This window comes from Triturus cristatus, chromosome 3_2 (genome assembly GCF_964204655.1).
Source record: "Triturus cristatus chromosome 3_2, aTriCri1.1, whole genome shotgun sequence".
Lineage (NCBI taxonomy): Eukaryota > Metazoa > Chordata > Amphibia > Caudata > Salamandridae > Triturus > Triturus cristatus.
The window spans coordinates 166048649-166069753 of record NC_140584.1 but is presented as its reverse complement, the minus strand read 5'-3'; the positions used below and the strand labels follow the sequence as shown (position 1 = coordinate 166069753).

Here is a 21105-nt window from a genome sequence, read left to right as displayed (position 1 = left end):
TCTCATCAATTTACTAACTCTAAAAAAGAAGAAAATCCTTCTCAGTCTGGTTTTGTATGTTACAGATGTGGGAGTACTTCTCATACAGCTAGATTCGAAAAGTGCCCTGCCAAATCTACAAAATGTTCAGTATGTGGAATTATGGGACACTTTTCAAAAGTTTGTAGGAGGAAACGTTATAAAAAAATCACATGTAACTTGTATCACAAACAGCAATTCTGATCTATCGGATAACAATGAAGATGAAGGCTCTCCAGAGAACTCGAATATTTCCAGTAGTGTAACTAAGCATGTGGTGGTCAATATTACTAGCAATGATAGCAATAAGCCCTTATGTATGATTTCGTTTGGTGGCATAATTTTACAGGTTGCAGCGGACTCTGGATCTCCATTCACCAACATTGCTAAATCAGTATGGGATAACAAATTCGTTAACACTATTGGCCCACAAATACAACCTACTGATGTGAACCCAGAAAGCTTCACGGGGCAAAAAATGTATATGCTTGGCTTTAGATCTTTAATATTCGAGTTCAGGGGTAGAAGGGCATTGTGTAAATTGTACGTAGCTCAAGATGGGCCTTCAGTTTTAGGTTGGAAAGACCAACGTTCTCTTGATATTATTCTGAATCCCAATAGCCCTGAGCAAGTGCTGAAGCAGAGAACACAAAGAAATGGGTTTTGGAAGAATTTCCAAATGTTTTTAGTGGCAATATTGGTAACCTTAAGTGTTTTTCACATAAAATTTTAGTCAAACCCAATGCATTTTCCAAAATTCATAAAGTACGTCATATTCCACTAATTGTTCGGGATGAGGTAAAAGCAGAACTTAAAAAATTGCTAGATGCAGAGGTTATTGAACCAATTGAAGCATCTGAGTGGATTTCCCCGATTGTTATTGCCAGACGCACTAATGGGAAGATTCGCATGTGCATAGACTTAAGGTATTTGAATGAGAATATAATTGTTGATCAATTTCCTCTCCCGAGAATCGATTAAATGCTTTCATTAACCAAAGGTGCAAAATGGTTCTCAACGATTGATTTATCATGTACATATCACCAAATGTCTTTACATCCTTTGATTAAACACCTCACAGTTTTCTGTACACCTTTTGGTTGTTACCAGTTTCACCGCATGCCATTTGGGTTAGCGTCCGCAGCTGCGGTATTTCAAAGGCTCGTGTATGAATTATTTGGTGATATGCAAGGTATAATATTCTTCCAAGATGATATTCTTATAATGGGTCCTAACATACAAATTCATGATGAACGTCTAAGGAAGGTTATGTCTATCTTACAAAACAAAGGAGTTACGGCTGAACTTTCAAAGTGTAAGTTTGCAGAAAATAACGTGACATATCTGGGTCATGAAGTCAGTGCCTTAGGTATTAGACCCAAAACCAGCTTGGTAAGTGCCATTAAAGATGCTCCTCCACCCAAATCGAAAGAGGATCTTAGATCTTTCTTAGGACTTGCAGAATTTTACTCGAAGTTTGTGGACAAGTTCTCAGACAAAACTTGCGTAATGAGATCCCTACTTAAAAACAAGGCACAGTTCATTTGTTGTGCTTCTTGCCAAAAATCTTTTGAAGAAATAAAAAAGGCCATTGCGCAAGCACCTAGTCTTCAAGGTTTTGATCCTTGTGCACAAACCATTGTCACCACTGATGCTAGTAGCAAAGGGTTAGGTAGTGTATTAACACAGATACATGAGAATAACAAAGAAACCATTATTGCTTTCGCATCACGTTCTCTCACCCCTACTGAGGAACGCTACTCTGTTGTAGAAAGGGAGACCCTAGCTTGTGTATGGGCTCTAGAACATTTTAGGAAATTTCTTTGGGGAAGGAAATTTATTTTACGATGAGACCATAAACCTTTGACTAAATTACTGACTACCGATGGTTTAACCAATGCCACAGCCAGGATAGCTAGGTTATCCATGAGCTTACAGGATTTCATGTATGAAGTTCAATATGTGCCTGGTGCTAAAAACTTTACTGCAGATTTTCTGAGCCGTATGTCTTTACCATTGGTTGAGCTCGATATGAACTCTTGGAATGATTTTTCAGTAGCTCACATATCAGCAAATGGGGCTCAAAGTAGTTGTAGCAAAGAAAAATGGCTCGAAGCGGAGAATTCTGATCAAATATTACTTGTCCTCAAACAATTAATCATGAAGGGGTGGAATGGAATTGATAAAAAATTTGTGAACGAATTGAGAGGTTTTTGGGAAGTTCGGAATGAACTAAGTCTTTCAGATACGCTGGTTTTACGTGGTGATAAAATTTTACCACCAAAAAACTTAAGGGATAAAATAGTTAATTTAAGTCATGAAGGGCATTCAGGAATTACACGCACTAAACTACGTCTAAAGGAATTGTATTGGTGGCCTAGGATTGATTTAGAAGTAGAAAGATGTGTGAGATCATGTGTGAAGTGTGAGATTTCTGATAAAACACTTAACCTTTAGCTTCTCCTAGTTGCCCTAATTTTCCCTGGGAGGTTGTTGCTATTGACTTCATGGGACCAATTTGTTGGCAAGATAGTTCACAGAAATACATTTTGGTACTCGTTGATTCTTTTTCAAGATGGTTAGATATGTGAGTTGTAGATGTCATCAATACTAAAACAGTGATAACATTTTAAGATGATATTTTCTTAAGGGAAGGTTTCCCCAAGTTCATTCTATCTGACAATGGAGTACAATTTAAGTCTCTTGAGATGAAAAACTATTTAAATGCTTCAGGGATTCAACAGAGATTCACGGCATTGTATCATCCAAGTGGCAACGGTATTGTTGAGAGAGCCAACCGTATTATTAAAGGAGTTATCCAACTTGCTAACAAGAGTAACCTATCTTGGGATGAAGAATTGAAAAACTGCTTTGGGCATATAGAAGAACTATCCATGGTACTACCAGTAAAAGTCCTTTTTCTTTAATGAGAGGAAGGATTCCTCATTCAAAAATCAATCCGGGTTGGTTGAACAAAAGTGGTATGGTCTCTTGCAACATACCTATTGTGAGAGAGAATATTAGAGAGTCTCAGATGAAAAACAAATCCTATTATGATTTAAAACATGGCACTAAACAGGTTAACTTACATAGAGGTCAATGGGTTAGAGTAAAAAATGCTAAGAGAGTCTCAAAAACCGAAAGTAAGTTTAGTGACCCAAAACTAGTAGTCAAAGTTATGAACAACACTGCTTTACTTCAAAATGGGGAGGTTTGGCATTGTGGTCGTCTTGCACCAGTTTCATATAATTCTGAAACAGAAGAATGTAACAAATGCAAGAATTTTTGGTGGTTAGATACTTGTGATTTCTCACAACATATTGATAATTCCAATTCTAATGAGGAAAGTGTTACTTCTGATTGTTCTACTACTCCAAGAATATCTTCTGATATTAATCTTGAGGTTTCACATGATTGTGTTGTCTCTCCAAATAGTGTTTCCTTACCTGAAGTCTCATCAGAGGTAAATTCTCCTCTGGGGACACGTGATGTTCAGGATTCTGTTGCACCACAGCTTTCTAGCAATGAAAACATTGTAAAAACTTCTAGTGGCAGAATTGTTAAAAAACCAAAATCGTTAGAAATCTTTGATTGTAGTTGATTTTATTTAGATTTTTTTTTTCTCTTCTCTTCTGTTTTTTTTTTGTTTTCTTTAAAGAAGGGGGATTGTGTAGTATTTGGCTTTAAGATGTGTCATACTGTTCTAGATTGTAGAATGTATTGAGTGTGTAGATTCTTTCTTAGGACAGTTCTGCTACGGAGACTGTCAGCGTTGGAGGTGCTTTTCCTGTATGCGGGGGGCTGAAATAAAGAACTCAGCAACTTCACCTTTATTCGAGTTGTGTGTGTCATTTAAGGATACTACAAAGAAAAACTTACGGTTAAGGGTATGACCCAACTTTTTAAACTGTGTATTTAAGTATGTTGCTTGTGATAGATTATGCGCAAATCTACATTTACAGTTTGTATATAATCAAGTCATTTACAGCCCTGAAGACATTCATTGAACAAAACGCATTGGCTGTGTGCAGTTTTAAAAGAAACTATGACATTTACCCAGTTAGGAAGAGATATGGAAATCAATAGACTATTGTGAATATATTAGATGAGCTTGAGTCTATAAGTTTTGAGTGCCCCCTAATCTGGAATTCCTCTTTATGAGTATGAAGCACTATATAAATATAACAGTAATACAATATACATAAACCCTGTAGCACTGCAGGGCAATAATAATGGCAATACAGAGATAGGCAAATCTCTATTTACAAAACCTATCCCTGCCTTTTATAAATGTAAGACTTTTCCTGGACACTAATTCAAAGTTGTGCTCTAAATTCCCGATGTAGGTTCAAATGGATGTTTTGCACAGAAATCGGAACACTGATTTGTGCATCAGTTATTACACAGGGGTAGAATTCGCTTTAACACACGCCGTCTGTGTTTTTCCTCTGGAATAGTGTCAATGCGGAGGACGCATACCCGCACTCCCGTGTGCAGGCATTGCTTCGCTGTGTCCTGCCTCTTCAAACTAGTGTAGTTTAGTTTGGCAGCAAAATGTTTATGAAATGTTTATGAAACCTTATTCACTGTCAAACTAAGACTGGGTCTGTCGAAAGCTGCATTACTCTGATACTGGACAACTACCTAGTTTTCCGGAAGTCAGTTAAAATACAACTTTTCCCTCTGTTGTAGACCGTCCTGCCTCAACCCGTTTGTCTTTCACTGCTGTCAGCGCCGGGACGCCTCTTTGCTGGGGCAGCTGTCGCGCTTTATAAATGCCATAACATAACATTAAGCTACCAATACTAAAGTATTGCACAATGAAAACTAATGACAAACTGGTAATCATGTTGTCTGCATGGGGTCTCTCTTCTACTAAAGGCTGTGCCAATCTCTGCCTAGGCCTGGCTAATTGCTATAATTGGTATACACCTCTAGGAACAGCCGACATAGAGATTGATATTCTGCTCAAAATAATTTTGGACAAAGTTGTAACACACGTTGTATTTTATACTGCACATTACTCCAGAAGGATTTAAAAACAACATTGATATGTTGCTAGATTTGGCACTTTATGTGCTGGGGGCTTCTGAACTGAAAGCATGTGTTTTGGTTATTGTAACATATGCTACGAAGAGGCACAATTTCTGTTTCTGTTGTGTGAACTCTTCACAGGACATAGACTACTACCCGCACATTTTACATATTCTGGAGCTTGAACGAATACTTGTATCCTTTGCATACTTGAATACCATCCGTTGCAAAGTTATTTCAAGGCAACTACCTTTTTTGCCAGTTCTTCAGGCCCGTGGCTTACTTCACCCATGTAGCTCAATGTGACGTGCAATTTTTTATTTTGGATTAGGACAGCGCAGATTCCTGGCAGAGTAATACACAGGTGGTAATACAGGCAACTGATTGACACTCATTTAACCTCAGGAGGAATAGAAGATGCATTAGGAATCAAACACATGAATCAAGTGTGTTACCCACTAAGCTCAATATTCTGAGACCTATGCATATGTGAGTCATCAAACAAGCATATGTTGCATCATCCCGATAAGCAGACTGAAAACGTACCCAAGGGCAAAGGACACCAGTGGCGTCACTAAGGAGGTGCGGGGAGTGCGGACCGCACCGGGTAACACCATCACATGGGGTGACACCGTGGCCAAAATGCAAAATATTACTGTCTACTCTGGAGTCCAGTGGCGGTGACCACCTCCCAAGTGATATCCCTATTCGACTGCTCAGCCATGGTGCGCTATAGACACCACAGGAGGCCGCGACTTCTTCAATTGCTGCAAGGTCATCCGCACTATGCCCCAAAGGTCACCTATCCCATCAATGCTCCCCTCCCTAAGACCTCTACCCCGGTGTCGCTCTCACGGATCCGGCCCCCACCTGTCACTGGCCTTTCCACCAATAGGCATAGCCCCTTACTACAGACTCGCCTGTAGATTATTGCCTGTTAATTACTTAGGTGCTGGGGGGGAGGGGGAGGTCAGGCCCCACTGAGTCTGCCCGCAATCCACAACAGGGAGTCCTTGTATTTCTCTTCCTGAGGCCTATATGTAGGCCATCTGGCAACGTCCTTCACGTTCCCACAAAGCCTGTCAGGCAGTGGTCTGCGTCTCTCGGCGCTCCGGTGGGCTCCGTATTGTTCTCATGGCCAGATTCTCCCTTCTCTGTATTTCTGGCTTGCGTGGGTGGAACTGCCCCAGGCACTCCGCCTCAGATCACTCAGCCCTATTCTCCATCAGGCCCGGGTCTCTTTCTGGCGGGCGTGCACACCTTCTCCAAGACGCAGCCGGGGACTCCCCCCCCCCCACCCAGCACAAGTTGCCTGCGGGCCCATCTCCACAGCTCCGTACTCTACTGAGACACTGTATTTCCTCTCGTCTCTGGGCCGGCCACAATCAATTCGGCCACTATGTTTCACCTGTTTGCCTCTGCTCTTCCCCATTGTGGTGTTACGGTCTAGTGTTCTGCACCCACGTGACCTGCGCCCTGTCTCAAGGTATCGCTAGAGGCGGTGCAGTACGTGGGGGCAGAGAAGAGTATATGGTGTTGCCTCCCCTCTGTCAATAAAGAAACCTGCTACACCCATCACCACCCACTTCACCAGGGGTTTTCTACCAGGCAAGGATGCTCAGAGTATGCACTCACTGTTATTTCTCTGCTCCGTCATGGAGATGATCCGCCTGTCGTCCTCCTGTGGTACGGGGCTCACCAGCTCCTTCGATCCACCTTTATGGTGACTAGTTGACCCCCCCACAGGCGATCAGGCCCGCAGAGCCACCTCCTCAGGGGCTCCGCACTTCCCAGCACTAACACACCAACATGCCAGCAACTTTTTTCTGCAGGACTAGGTACATTCCACATCGGCCCACGGACTCGCCACACCAGTCTTCACCTCCCACATCTTGGTTCTTCTGTCAAGGGGGGGTCACACTCAGGCCATGTAGGTAGCGCCTCCCCTTGGACTCTTCTACTGCCCAAGGGCTACCGAACATTCACCGATGTCACCGGCCTCAATGCTCTGCCATGTTGGGTCCAGGGCGCGCGGCCGCACAGATCCACACCCAATGCCGTTGTTTAGCGGCTAGGTGGCAATCCAGTTCATGCCTCAGGCGGTCACCAAGCCTCCATCATGTACTTTGCAGCTGCGATGTCTGCCTGAAAGGACGGATAACATATGAATTGGCTGTCCAGCCCTCAGAGCCTCAGATGAATACATCTCCTCGAGGAGGTCCAACCGTCCATCGTGGATTCATGGGGTAAGTCGTGAGGGGGTGACACCATGAGTTACGCGCACTGGGTGACACCAACCCTAGTGACGCCACTGAAGGACACGCAGGAACATCTTTAAGAAGATGGAATTAAACTATTTCTTGAGCTCACCATCATTTCACAGAACGATTTGGCAAAAAGGTTGTTAGCTTGAAATGGCTTTGGAAAAACTGGCGCTGAAGTGATTTATAATGAAATATGCAGAAGCTATTTTAATTTGTCAAATCACTCATTCCTCTTTATAAAGATATCTGTCCGTGCCTATCAATATTTTCGAATCCACTAATACATGTCTTCATTCTATTTTTCCCCATCATCCATCTGCACAGGAAGTGACATCACTGAATTCTCCATCATACATATGTATATGAAGGGACATCATTGGACACCACTGCATTTCCCATCATCCATCTTCACAGGAATTACATCACTTCCTGCCTTGCCTCTGCTTATATCAACTCTTCAGAGCTACCTGTCACCCAGGAGTCTCCAACAAAGTATGGACACAGACAAGGGCATTGCCTGTTAGGGCCAGAACCCCTGTTCCACTGAAATTACAAGGTAGGAGGCAATCATATGCCTTGCCAACAAACTTATACTGCCAACCTGCATAATCACACCCAGATGTAGACCACCCGGGCACCCAGACAGCATTTACAAAACCAATAGACCAGCCTTGCACACATACCACTAACTGCCACACACCCGCAAACTACAGAACACACATTCCAACTCATACTCATCAATGCAAGCTCTGCGGTACTCCATGAACCAGACACTACAGACCTCATCACCTATCACCAGCGTGTCTCTATCTTTGTCACAGATGCATGGTTCACACCCACACCTTCTAGACATCCTTCTTCCCAAAGGCTACATCACCCATCAAGTGGAGGGGAGGTGCCCTCACTGTCAAACATAAGCGCTCCTGGTCCTGCACCTGTGGCAAGCAAGTAACAACTCTATGGCGTTGCTGATATGCCATTCCCCACTCATGGCAACTCGGATCTCCACCTTCCATCTCATCTACAGGCCTCCTACAGGCAGAACGAGGACTTCAATGATGAATTTTCAAATCTCCTCACCACCTCGTCTAGCCGAAACACCTACACCACGTTCTTGGGTGACTTCAACTTCCCAGACAACACAGGCTAAAAAAGAACAAGAGGCAGTTTCTTCAACCTCATTGCTACCCTCAATGTGGTACAGCATGTCACACACTCAACACACTCCAAAGGTTGCTTTGTCGACCTCGTCTTCTCAACATCCCCAACAATCCGATGCAAATAACCCATACCATTGGACTGGACCAACCACTTTGCCATCCCTATTGCCAAGCTTAGTGTCTTACCAACAAACCAAGGACAACACAAAAAGAGAAGATCAAATCTTCAGATCCTTCAAAGACTTCTCAATAGACAACATAATGCTTAAACTCATCTCTCACCCCATCAACTCCACTTTCAATGCCAACACCCTTCTAAACCTCTAAAACAATTTTATGGAAAGCTATGTGAATACGTAAACACCTTAATTAATACATGCAAGTGCAAATATCTTTCTGACAATAAACGATCCCTCTATACAAGGAAAGAAAATAGAAGAAAAGACGAACTCCTGAGGATCTCTTGGTACTGAAGTACCTCCGCTCAACACGTAGACAGCTCATCACATCAGCCAAAGCAAAGTACAATACCAACACCATCAATAAAGCCACCAACAGAAGCAGAACACTGTTCAAGACAATTAAACACTGCAACAACCACCTGCAGGGCTCACCTATTCCTCCCCCCACTCGCTCTTTCTCATAGAATCCTGCCATGGTCAATCTTCCCAGCCCTTTCTCTCCCAGATCTAGCCGACATATCCAACTCCCTCAAAGCCACTTTTTATGAAGATGATATGTTACTATCGCCCTTTATCAAAGCTCTATTTGAAGATGCTCTCTTATCTCTATTTACCATTGCTAATGCCTCCCTCCCTCAAGGCAACTTTACAGAAGCTCTCAAGACTGGCTAGATCTACTCCTAAAGAAACCTATACTAGACCCTAAAGACCCAGCCAACTACTGGTCCCTCATTCAGCTGTTATTCATTGGCAACCTATGTTCAACTCAAAGACCACAGCAATGCTAACCATCTACCAGTCTGGCTTCAGATCACGCTACTGCATGGAAACTGCTACTATACATATTGTAGATGATGCCCTCTTGACCACAGATGAAGATGACCGCTGCCTTGAGAGACTACTGGACCTCTCAGCTGCCTTCATCACCTAGGCACCCTTGAATCTGGACTGGGATTCACTGGGAACATCCTTCACTGGTTCTCCTACCATCTTTTCAACAAACACCAGACTTTTCACATGGGCACATGCAAGTCACAAAAGATCCCTTTCACCTATGGAGTTCGCCATGGCACCGTACTATCCCTCGGGTTCTTTAACAGATACATGGAGCCGCCTTGCACTCTTCTCACAGATAACAGTTCCAAGATTCACCAATATGCTGATGATACATAACTCTAATTGAGAGTCTCCTCTGATTCAGACATCCAAAGCCTCAAGCACCACTTGCAAATCATCTGGACCAAAATGTCCAGTGCCTACCTGAAGCTCAACCCACCCAAGACAGAATTACTGTTATTTGCAAAGAAAAATAAACAAGATACAGTACAAACCTGGCTCAGTGATATGAACCTTTGTTGCTTTGAACCCAAACTCTCACTGAATGCCAAGTAGCTTGGATTCACCCTGGACATCAATCTCACCCTCTAGAAAAACACTGCCAAAAAAAAAACCGGCTTGTTACCAGCTCTCTCTTCTAAAAGTATCACATCATTTCTTCCAGAAAACCACTTCAGAACTGCTACTGAAGCCCCACTATGCTCCCGTCTTGATAGTGATAATGCCTTATCCCAAGCCCTCCCAGGCTCCACACTGGCACCCTTTAGGGACATCCTACAAGCTGCAGCACACCTCATCCATCGCCTGAAGAAGTATGACCATCTTCACAACCAGCTGCATCATTTACAAAACTATCACAACCAGCACACCCGCTGTCTTGCAGACAAGCTCATCATCTCTGGTTGACCTGGGCATACCCGCAGCCAGGACACCATCAGACTGCAGCCTAAGAAGTGTAAAAAGAAAAAAACAAAACAGCAAGCCTGTCTATGCACCCTGGATCTGAAAGCAACACCTCCATATTTATCAGGACTGCCCCAAGACTCTTCAATTGCAGAAAGACTAGAACCCTCACCTCTTTAAAGAACACCACCTCACAATGCATTAACCATTCACAACCCAGCTTCCACTCCTCTGACTCGTTATCTTTGCCTTTGACCTTGTACAGCACTGGGGTGACTTTCAGTTAGGCACAAGTAATGTATACATACATAAATCTGATCAGGTTTGACCATTATGTTTAAAATGCACACTTTATCACCAGTAGCGGTTGGCAGGGAATGAGGGTGGAGGGAAGAGGGGAGGTGGCGGGAGGGTTGACAAAATAAATAAAAAAACACTTACCTCTTCCGAGGGCCGTGTCTTTCCTCCGCTTCTCTTGCAGTCCCGGAACCAGGAAGCACCCAGGCTCCCCAAAACCAATCACAACCCTGCAATGCAGCATTGTGATTGGTCTGAGTGCCGTGGATCGGCGCTCAGGTGGGGACTGGGGGCCTGGGCATGTTCCCCACCAGGTTCTCTAATGCAGCCTGGTGGGGAACATGCACAGTGTGTATGACTGTTTGGCTGGGCCAAGACGGCTGACCAAACAGTCATGTGCACTTGGAGTGTGCAAACCACTCCTCCCCCTGTGCCACCAGCCCCGCCCTAACCCTGCCCCGAACCTGCGGATAATAAAATGATAATAACTAAGTTAATATTTTATTTTCCGGCTCAAAGAGCAGTGGGACGACGCTCCTCTGCCTTAGCGGATGAGCAGTCCTGGTTATCACGCTAATTCCTTGTACTGGCTCTAAGAGTATCTCTGACCAGTTGCCTTTAAATGCTAGGCCCACCTCCACTGGCTGACCAATTAGCCCCCCTCCGAAGTTCTAGTATGGCCACCAGGGGCTCAGGTGTTTATCTTATGAGTAAGTTAGTGCACCTGAGGAGAAGCGATCCAACATTCAAATACAAACTTGATGATGTCGATTGGACAGCCGGAGGAAAACAAACAAGGTTGTGGAATTTGCATTTGCTGTGAAAGAGTAAAATTAAATACTTAAGAATTTATAACTTGGATTGTTAAATTAACGCGTCTTAAATTTTGCTCTTTTGCGCGATGTAAACTGAATTCAATTTGTAGCCGCCCTGCATCCTCATCTCCAGGTGTCATTACTTCCATAATGTCACATAGTGCCGTTAGCAGGGTTACGGCCTACCGTAGCAGCAGCAAACTGCTGGGATTTCGGACCCCTGGTGTCTTTCTGGCAGACACTTTCGCATAAACACCTTGGCAGTAGCGGTAGAGTGAGGGGGAGGAACTTTCATTTCGCGGCTGGAATGACTAATCCAATCGGATGAGAATAAGGATTCTCTGGTGCGGGAGGGGAAGACCTTTTCCTCAGGATATCACAAGCAGGCCGGTTGTAGGGGTCACCTAACTGGCAATTTTTTTTATAATAGACTGTGTTAAGTTTACCGTGTCCCTGCTCCCATACTCCTCTCCATCATTAGGGCCCTGTTATCGACCATGCTTGACCAAGACTGATTTGTGTCAAACATAATCCTGAGGTACAGGAAGGACTCTACCACCTCTAATCTACATGTTCCTATGTGGAAGTGAGATGTTCTTTTAGTTAGAGGTTCCCCTGTTATGAGAACAAAAGATTTTGATTTGTTGACCCGCAGGTCCGGAGAGGATATAAAGGCTGCATAGTCCTTTATAAAACGTTGGAGAGCCAGCCTCGTTCTGGCGATTAAGACCGCATCATCTGCGTAAACCAGTATTGGAACTTTAAACCTATCGAAAACGGGAACGTCCGGAGTAGACCCCATAAGGGCTGCCTCAACCCAGTTTGTATAGATTGAATATAAAAAAGGGACGAGGACACACCCTTGTCTTACTTCCCTAGTGATCTTAAATGGACGCGTGCGTTTCCCTTTTTACCATAGTGGACACAGACTGTTGCACTGGAATACAATTTACGGATGACATTTATTATAGCAGTATCAATCTACATAGTCTCCATTAAGTTCAATTGTTTAGAGTTGTTCACGGAATCGAATGCAGCTGTTAAGTCCATGAATGCCATGAAAGTCTGGCCTCCCTTTGCCCTGGAATAATTGTCTACGGTCAGACTTAGGTTGAGGCACTGATCTATAGTGCCTCTGCCATTTTGAAAGCCATACTGCGCCTGGATCAAGATATTCTTCTCCCTGGCCCACTCCTCCATCCTATGTAACAGTAAACGGCCCATGAGCTTTGCGGTTGTGTCCAGCAAAGAAATGGGTCTATAATTCTTGGGGTTCTCTGTCGCCCTTTTTGAAAATCGGTACAATTATGCTGGACTTCTATGATGATAAGGGGCCATTTCTTGCTATCGCATTGAAAACATTAGTTTGCAGGGGGCCACAGATCCTGGTGTATTAGGAAGTGATCAATGGGAACCCCATTGGGGCCCAGGGGCCTTCTTGCCAATGCATTTCCCTAGCCCAGTCTTTGTTTCATCAATCAAGAATGTTAAGTGCTCCTGCAGTGGTAGAACCATGGGGGGGGGGGTATGTGGTTGGTAGGGTGTTCGAAGAGCTAAAAACCTGCTCAAAATGGGCCACGTGAGTATCCAGCGTGGGATCAGAGGGATTTCTTTAAAAAGGGGCATTAATTACCTTCCATAAATCACTACTACTTTTGGTGATTGCTGCATTTTTTAAATTTTCCCATGCCTCCTCTTTCAGGACTCTTTCCCTTGCCTTCCTGGCTCCTACATAGTTTTTATGAAGGGACGAAGGGACGTTATCAGGGCATAATTTCTAGATCGTGCTTGGAGTGTCATATGCAATGCTTTTAAGGATTGCGTGCCAGTATAGTCAAACCGTCGATTTGATGAGCTTCCGTTTTTGGTTTAGAGCGAGTCAGAGCCTTTTTGACCTCAACAAGAAATTACGAAAAATGATGGGCAAGTGAATCGGGAGAACTATCACATTCCAAGCAATTTAAGACAATTTCCTTCCTATTAGATATGATTTGCGGGACTAATTTGGCTTCATTTTAATTGGTAGCCATTTTTCCTTGCCAGACTTTGTTTCTGAATTTTTTATATGGGCGTGCTATTATGCGGAGCCATTGCCAGCGTAGTAAAAAGGATTTCGAGGTCACTAAAACAAGAAAATTGAATGTCAATTTTTTTAATCATTCCCCGAAAAGTCTCAGACATCAGAACATAGTCAAGGGTAGATTTGTACACGGTTAAAAAGATTACTAGTCTGTGGATTAGCTCTGTTGATAACTATCAAGTTTCTAGCATTTAGCAGTCTGTTTAGGCTAGTACGGTATTCATGATGGTTAAAGTGACGGATGGGGTCCCCCAACGTATCCTCTAAGCCACACACCATATTTAGGTTGTACTTGCATGACTGGACATTAAAATCACCTAACCACAGGATGTTAACACCTTTTTTGCGGGTAATTCTGTTAATTTTGTTTATCTCTGCATCTAAATGGGCCACTACTGTCTGCATGTTGTCCCCAAAGTTATTATTATAAGAATGTATTAAAAGCCGATCCCAGTCACTATCCTCCTCAACCAGAAGAAGACAGAAGTAGGGACTCAAGTGTCAACATTTTTTGATTCTCAGTGACAAGATGTTCGAAATTAAAGTCAGTAAATCCCCATTGCTCTTCCTGAGGTAGATGGGAGTACCTCTGTTTGAAATGAGCGAAACCCATCAATAAATGTAGAATAAGTCGCCCAGGTCTCTTGCAGGCATAAATTTTGCCAGTAAGCTAACCAGTGAGGGTTACCCAACTTTGACGCAATGCCCGCCACATTCCAGGAGGCTAATTTAATGCTTGGTTCTTGAGCCCTTGTCTGGCATTCAGGGATTTTTATTTTACCCTGGTTATTGTCCCAGATTTCCTCCTCCGCTTGCAGTCAATCACAAGCCTCCAGGTCTGTTAGGCTTGCTAGGGGCTCAAATCCATTTACAACTTTCAGCCCGCTTGGATTCCTACATCCTGGTATTACATTACCAGCCGGCCCTACACTAGAAACTCCACTAGTCGTTTTAGAGGGAGGTAGGGTAGATCTACAAAAGTACTCCAAAAGGTAGTGCAGCGATCTGTGTGCTGGGTAACACTGCATCATGCAGTCAGTTTAAAAGAGACCTCATTACACGTTTGTCATTAAAATTTTAGTAAATCCCCCTGGAATGCTTTAGTTGAGGGGCCCATCCATCCCACTCTCCTGGCCATAATGATGTGCCTAGACAAACCCTCATTTCTTCCGCTAAATGGAAGATGGGTGGTTGACCAATGGAGTGATTTATCCATGAGTTGTGCTGTTGATTCCATTTGCCCCTTCCTAAGCACTGGAACGTTTGACAAAACCAAAACTAACGAGGAGGCTGCGGGAGGGAGGTCTAATGACTGATATGTTTCCTTACTTTTGGCAACTTGACCTATTATACGCCCTCTTTCCACGCCTGTCTTTTGTTCCCCCCCCCCGGAGTCATTTGGACCATAAGAAGGATTCGTTCTACGAAGGAAATTGTGGAGCTATAAGGGGCTGGTTGGGAGGTACGACTTCTACTAGTGAGACCCTGTGGTTTAAAGCTGGTAGCCCTTCTGTATTACCACCTTGTGTTTGAGGAGCTCCCCTTGGCTCGGAATTAGTGGAAAGGCCATACTGGTTAGGCTGTTTTTATCAAGGGAGGCTAATCTTTCCTCTATTTTTGTTACTCTATGCACCGTTGGGTCAAGTAGAAGATTATTCGTATTTTCTAGTCTCTGCCATTCAGTCTCATCGTTTAACAGGCGGGGAAGCTTCTCAGGTGGAAGTTGAGGCTTACTTCTCTCATCAGCTGTAGGTAGGGTGCTTCTTGCGGCTCTAGTGGTTCTCATGTTTTTTTGTTTTTTGCCCCGTCCACCCCTTTTTATCTTGGCCGCAAGCTGAACAACTGAGTCGGATAGGGGACGGGTTTCAGATTCTAGTAGTGTCACAGGAGAGCTATTTGCTTGAACAGAAGAAGGTTCATTTCTCCTTCCCATGGGCTCAGAGGGGACTTTGGGTAAATGGGTTATCGGCCCTCAACAGAATGGCGTCTAGGGTATTAGCTATTGCCCCACCCACGTTGTTGTTTGTGTTTTTCCTCTTACCATTCCCCTTCAGGGGCTGCTTTTTGATTTAAAACAAGCTATGGCAAAGACAATAATTTCTGAAAAAAAAATGGCTTCATCGGGCATTCACAAGGGTACAGCACTCACCAGGGAACACCTCTCACACTGCACTCAAATGGGCAGAACTTTAACCTTGAAGTAGTCCTCTTACCCTGCACTCACAGCACCCCGGTGACACTGCTCACCCACCCACCCTGTTTCGAAACTCCCCGCACTTTGCCCCAGAAAATGGAGAGGATTGTTCCATAGACACCACCCCGACGGTGCAGTAATGTGTAACGGCAGTAGGCTTTTCCTTAACCCTCCACCCAAGCTTACCCAGTGGTGGGGAGGGGAACTGTTATTTTCCAATTTCACCAAACTCAAGGGCAAAAAAAATTTAAACAGGTGCTACGACACAGGTGTGCAGCCCTGTCATTTTTCAGGCGCATGCATCACTTATCGACAAAATGTGCAAGTGCTTTGTTTTACTTTTTATTTACTGATCCAAGTTGTATTGGTACATAAAAAATAAAGATAGTGCAAAAGTGTTTTTTTTAATTGGTGAAGTGAAGCAAGAAGGACAGAAGGGTAGAGGCAACTCGAAGTGTGTGGGGTTGGAAGCAACAAGGAGTGCAGCGGGAGAAGTTCATACCACAAGCAGAGAGAGGAACTTGGAGTGCGGAGAAACAGATGCACATGGACGAGAGAGAGCCCACCTGGAACAGTTGAGATGTACATGGAAAACAATTCAGGGGGGAGTAGCACACAGGGCAACAGCAACATGGAAAGCGGTGGAGTGGCAAAGAGAAGTATGAGGGAGGCAGCTGGAAAACACATGCACTGTCATGGCGTGCTTAACCAAAAAGCAAAAAGGAATACCTGAAAATTAAGCCAAGGAAAGACCGAAGTAGTGAGGCTATGCTCCAGGGGAGTGACACATACAAGAAGAAGGAAAGCCCACACAGCCAGTCTTCAAAGCAGGATTGACTATATTCTTAAGTTGCTTTATTAAAAGCAAGGCACGTAGAGCGATGAATGTGATGAACACTACAGGTTACTCCAAACAAGGTAAACAAAAGCAAATGTAGGCCAAAATTTACCATGAAAACAACAATCAAATACGGAGTTGAAATGGTTGTTAAAAAAATGAAGGTCTTCGACAAGAATTAAGAGCCATGTTTAGTTCAAGGGTGGTGACGGTGGTGGTTAGGTTAGGCTGGTGGTCACAGTGAGGATGGTGAGGAAGATGGTGCTAAGGGTGATGGTGCTTAGGGTGATGATTATTGTGATGTAGTGGTTAGGGTGGTAGTGGTTATAATTAGGGTGGTGGTTAGAGTGTGGTGGATTTCATGCAAGAACAGAGGATTTTTAAAAAAGACAGTGAGACCCCAAACGCAATCGCAGCTTTACAGCATACAGGCTCCTATCAGAGAGGGGCAAATGTACAAAGAACATTCCAAGGTCCACCAGCAAACAGCTCAGCGGACTGCTTCATTCTGGCAGCAACCCTTGTAGACACAAAGATATACCTTTTGTGGCAGGGTAATAGGACAGGGACAGATCCAAGAGGCTCCAACAGATCAGAAAGTGAAAGAGACACCTTCCATCAATTGCATGACTTCGATCAAGGGAGGTCTGAAATTCTTCCCTACTGAATGGGAAAATGCAACCTCAGACAAGTGGGTCTTTTCTAACAAAAACATTTTTAACGCATGGACACTGCAGAGAATTCACATCTGGAGCATAAAAACATAAGACCAAAACAAAGTCAACAATAAGAACCACGTCACTATGGTCAAAACCACAATCACTGCTTCAAAATGAAACAACAGAAGAGGCCCCCCTGCTGCAAATTAGTCATTGAAAGCATTTAGCAGATTTCTTCACACTGCAAAAGTATGAAACATTAAGACCATTTCTCCAACCAGGACCTACCAGGCATGGAAAGACTAGAAATTAAAACAAGACAATGTCACAGTATGTCATTCCAATATTAGAAAAGGAACACTTGGCTACGACTCTAATGGAGTCACAATTTGTTTTAAACCATTGCAGAACAGTAGAAACGGCCATGTAACTGTTCCTCCAGTTGTTTACCAGCATGAAGATAAAGAAGCCATTCTCCAAATTAACACAGATTAAAGTCTTTCATTGCTTGGAGTTGATTACAGCCTAACTGTTGGCAACACTCTCAAAGTAGAGTTAAGCATTTCTGAGCCATATACTCCTTTATCAGCCATCTCAGTCACCTACGGTGAGAACTGTCGGGAAATTCATGGGGATAATGGCTTAGTGCCACACACATGCCAACACATAATCAATGTATGAGATCGCAAGACCATACACCCGACATTAACAAATTTCTTCCTCAAGTCAGGGGATGTGTGGTGCAGATCTCACAGACAATGCTACAGCAATCCTTTTTTTCTAAAGACACGGGGGACAAGATCGTAAACTCTCTTGACAGTAGCACAAGAGTTACGGGATTGGTCAACTTCTCATGGAATACATCTTGTTGCTTTCCATCTTCCAGATCTACTGACAGACACTGAATGACATCTTGCGGGAGGAAGTTGTATCAGCTATATGTATACAATTTATTCACACAATGGGGCATCCCTCCATAGGTTTATTAAAAACAAGCAAACAGAAGAAAAATCCTGCAAATTCACATCCAAATGAACACACCACCTATCATGCGTTGCCAGCATGCTGGTTAGAAATCTTTGCGTGAACTTGTCCTCCGATATCACTGTTCTCTCACTTAAGAGCACACCCATTGTGCCACATGAGAAAATGCAACTACTTCCATAGTGGTTAAAAATCTAGGAATCAAAGGTTGCACAAAAAGAATAACAAACTCTAAAATTAGGAGTGTGAGCCATCAATTCTTAGAATGTAGACATTTACCCAACAAATCTATGGATCTCTTAAGCGGAGCACATAGACCAACTGCAAGAAAGAATTATGAGGCAAAAAAGAGTTTTTCACGTGATGTTATTGCAATAAGCATCAACTGTTGGCACCTGCTTATTCTTCTATATTTCTAACAGTTGAATGACACCCATTTCAGTTATGCTTTCCTATGGATGTATTTCTAAACCTATGAGGTGCCACAAAAAAATGTATTTTGAAAATATGGTAACTTTTTGGCACACCTGTTACCCATACCTTCCTAAGGGGTGAAATATGTTTATCTACCAAGTCGTTAATTACCTCCTAGAGGGAACGTAAATACAATACTAAATAGACTCATGTTCCACCTTTTGAACCAGTGCATTAAAGCAACCTTAAAATAGCTCACTGTTGAGACTTGTTTCTAAGTAGCTATTACATGCTTAAGAAGGCCTGTTACGTTCTGGCACTAATGCGTAAAACAACCGTGTTTGCAGACACTTCGGATAGCCCGGTGATGAGGACACATCATAGTTTCTTCCCAAAGGAAATTTCATCCTTTCATATTAATCGAACAGTTCACTTTCCTGTTTTTCCTTAAAACCTAGAATTTACAGTTGAAATAGTGTTGCGTATATGTATCCTGTGTCCCCCTCTTGATTAGATAAACCAGACACTAAGGAAATATCTGCAAGGAGGACTGTGGACAGAATCGACCTTTGCTATGCATTGGCTGGTAAGACTTTACTGCCCAGGCCAAGAGCGCAGTCAACTAGATCGGTGATTCACTAGCATTAGCAGAAAATGTATTGCTAAAATAAGAGTGGGAAGTTGTGATGTTCAACAGATACCTTTACTGAACACGACTGCGCAGATACCCAGTGGCGACAGGAAGTGGCACTGGAACAGGTGGCGTTAAAACATTTTACTCGCAACTGCTTGCTCTTCACAATCTCCAACCATGGAGAGCTTCTGCTATACAGCTAATACACAGCGTGTGAATCTAGAGGAGATTCATGTTATTTATAATTAACAATAGTTTTGTAGCCGGAGACTATTCCAAGTTCACGTGTTACCCACCCACCTCCACAGTGAAGCAGAGCTGAGCATTAGGCAGATAAAGGATTTAAACACCATCACTATATAAGTACTTCACAAATCACTATCAAGAGGAAAAAGAAGTTTGGAGATGGTGAACACGTAGAGGGGCATTGTGGGCTCACGGTAGGTAGACTTCATCGAGAGTTATGAAGGCCCTACCTATGGTCTACACACAAAAGAGAAAAAAAGGTAATTTTTAAATATTTTTTCAGACTTGACATCTTGCAGAAAAATGCACAGCAAATGCCTCTAGAATACACCCAAGCTGCAAAAATAACATCCAGGTAAGTAACTTGACTATTAATACTATGTATCCTCTAAGACTCATAAAAGAGCGAGCATCATTAGAAATAAGGGGTAGAGAAAAGTGAGATAACTACTTCCTCATCAGATAGGAGACTTATGGAGAGGGGGCTTATCCAATACTTGCAGGAGATAGACACGAGGTAGACACGAGGCGGAGCTATGCAGTGAAGATGCTTTAGTGAGACTAAAGAGGAGGCGGAACAATGCAAAATATATCTAAGAACAAGTGGTACAATGAGTGATCTATACACTACTCATCCCTATATGAGAGCAGTGAATACGAGGGGGTTGAACACTACATATCTTTTGAGAGTTGTGGTGAGATGGAACCATAGAGTAAATGTCCTTACATAGGAGAGGTATAGAGGTATGAAGAGTGGTGTACACTCTATACATAACGAGTTAAATGCAACAAGCATTAGCAATTCCAATAGGTCTGTCTTTAAAGGAATGTTGTATGGTAATGTGAAGAATTACAGGCCAATAGAATGGGAACAGATATGTATTTGTGTGCAAGCATAGAACTGTAGAATAATATTACTATAGGTTAAAAGGTGAGGTGACAGTTGTACTGTCAAGCCAGACCTACAAATCCATGTACGCTAATGACTGCCCTCCTCATCTGTGCTGCTATCAGAGAAAAACAACATAAATTATCTAGTTAACACTTTAACCCGTTCGTTGCGCCCGTCAGCCAACAGCCGTCGCGAGCACTACCTCGGTAGTGCTGCGCATGTCCGTTGGCCGACGCGGCCCCTCCCACTTAATGGAACGCCCCGCATCGAGGAGGAATTACCACCGCGGTAAACGGGTTAATAGCATTCCATTGTGTTTGCCCATGAAACTTCGAGCTTAGTCAGCTGGGTAAATAAACAAACTGATCACAGCTGTGTGGAGGGCAGGCATTTTTGTGGGCGCACACAACATCCTCTCAATCAAAACATGAACTCCTGGCTCCCTTCGTGTGGGCGGAGCTAAAGCCCCTCACTAGTGATGCTCACATAATTGTCTGGTGACAATTGCACTGTCAAACCAGACCATAAAAGGGCAGTCAGTGTGCATCATTAAAATATGGAGCAGTTGGGGAAGATGGGCACTGAGCGCATATTATTGTGAAGGGGAACAAAGAGGGGTCTACATGGGGGGGCACAGACTACTGAAAAAGTAAC

At 43.4% G+C, this 21105-nt stretch overlaps 1 protein-coding gene across 1 annotated transcript in view; it reads right to left on the bottom strand.

The window, feature by feature from the left end:
- Positions 1–21105, bottom strand: part of BACE1 (beta-secretase 1) — a 120757-nt gene that overhangs the window by 87982 nt on the left and 11670 nt on the right. The gene's annotated exons all lie outside the window — the stretch shown is intronic.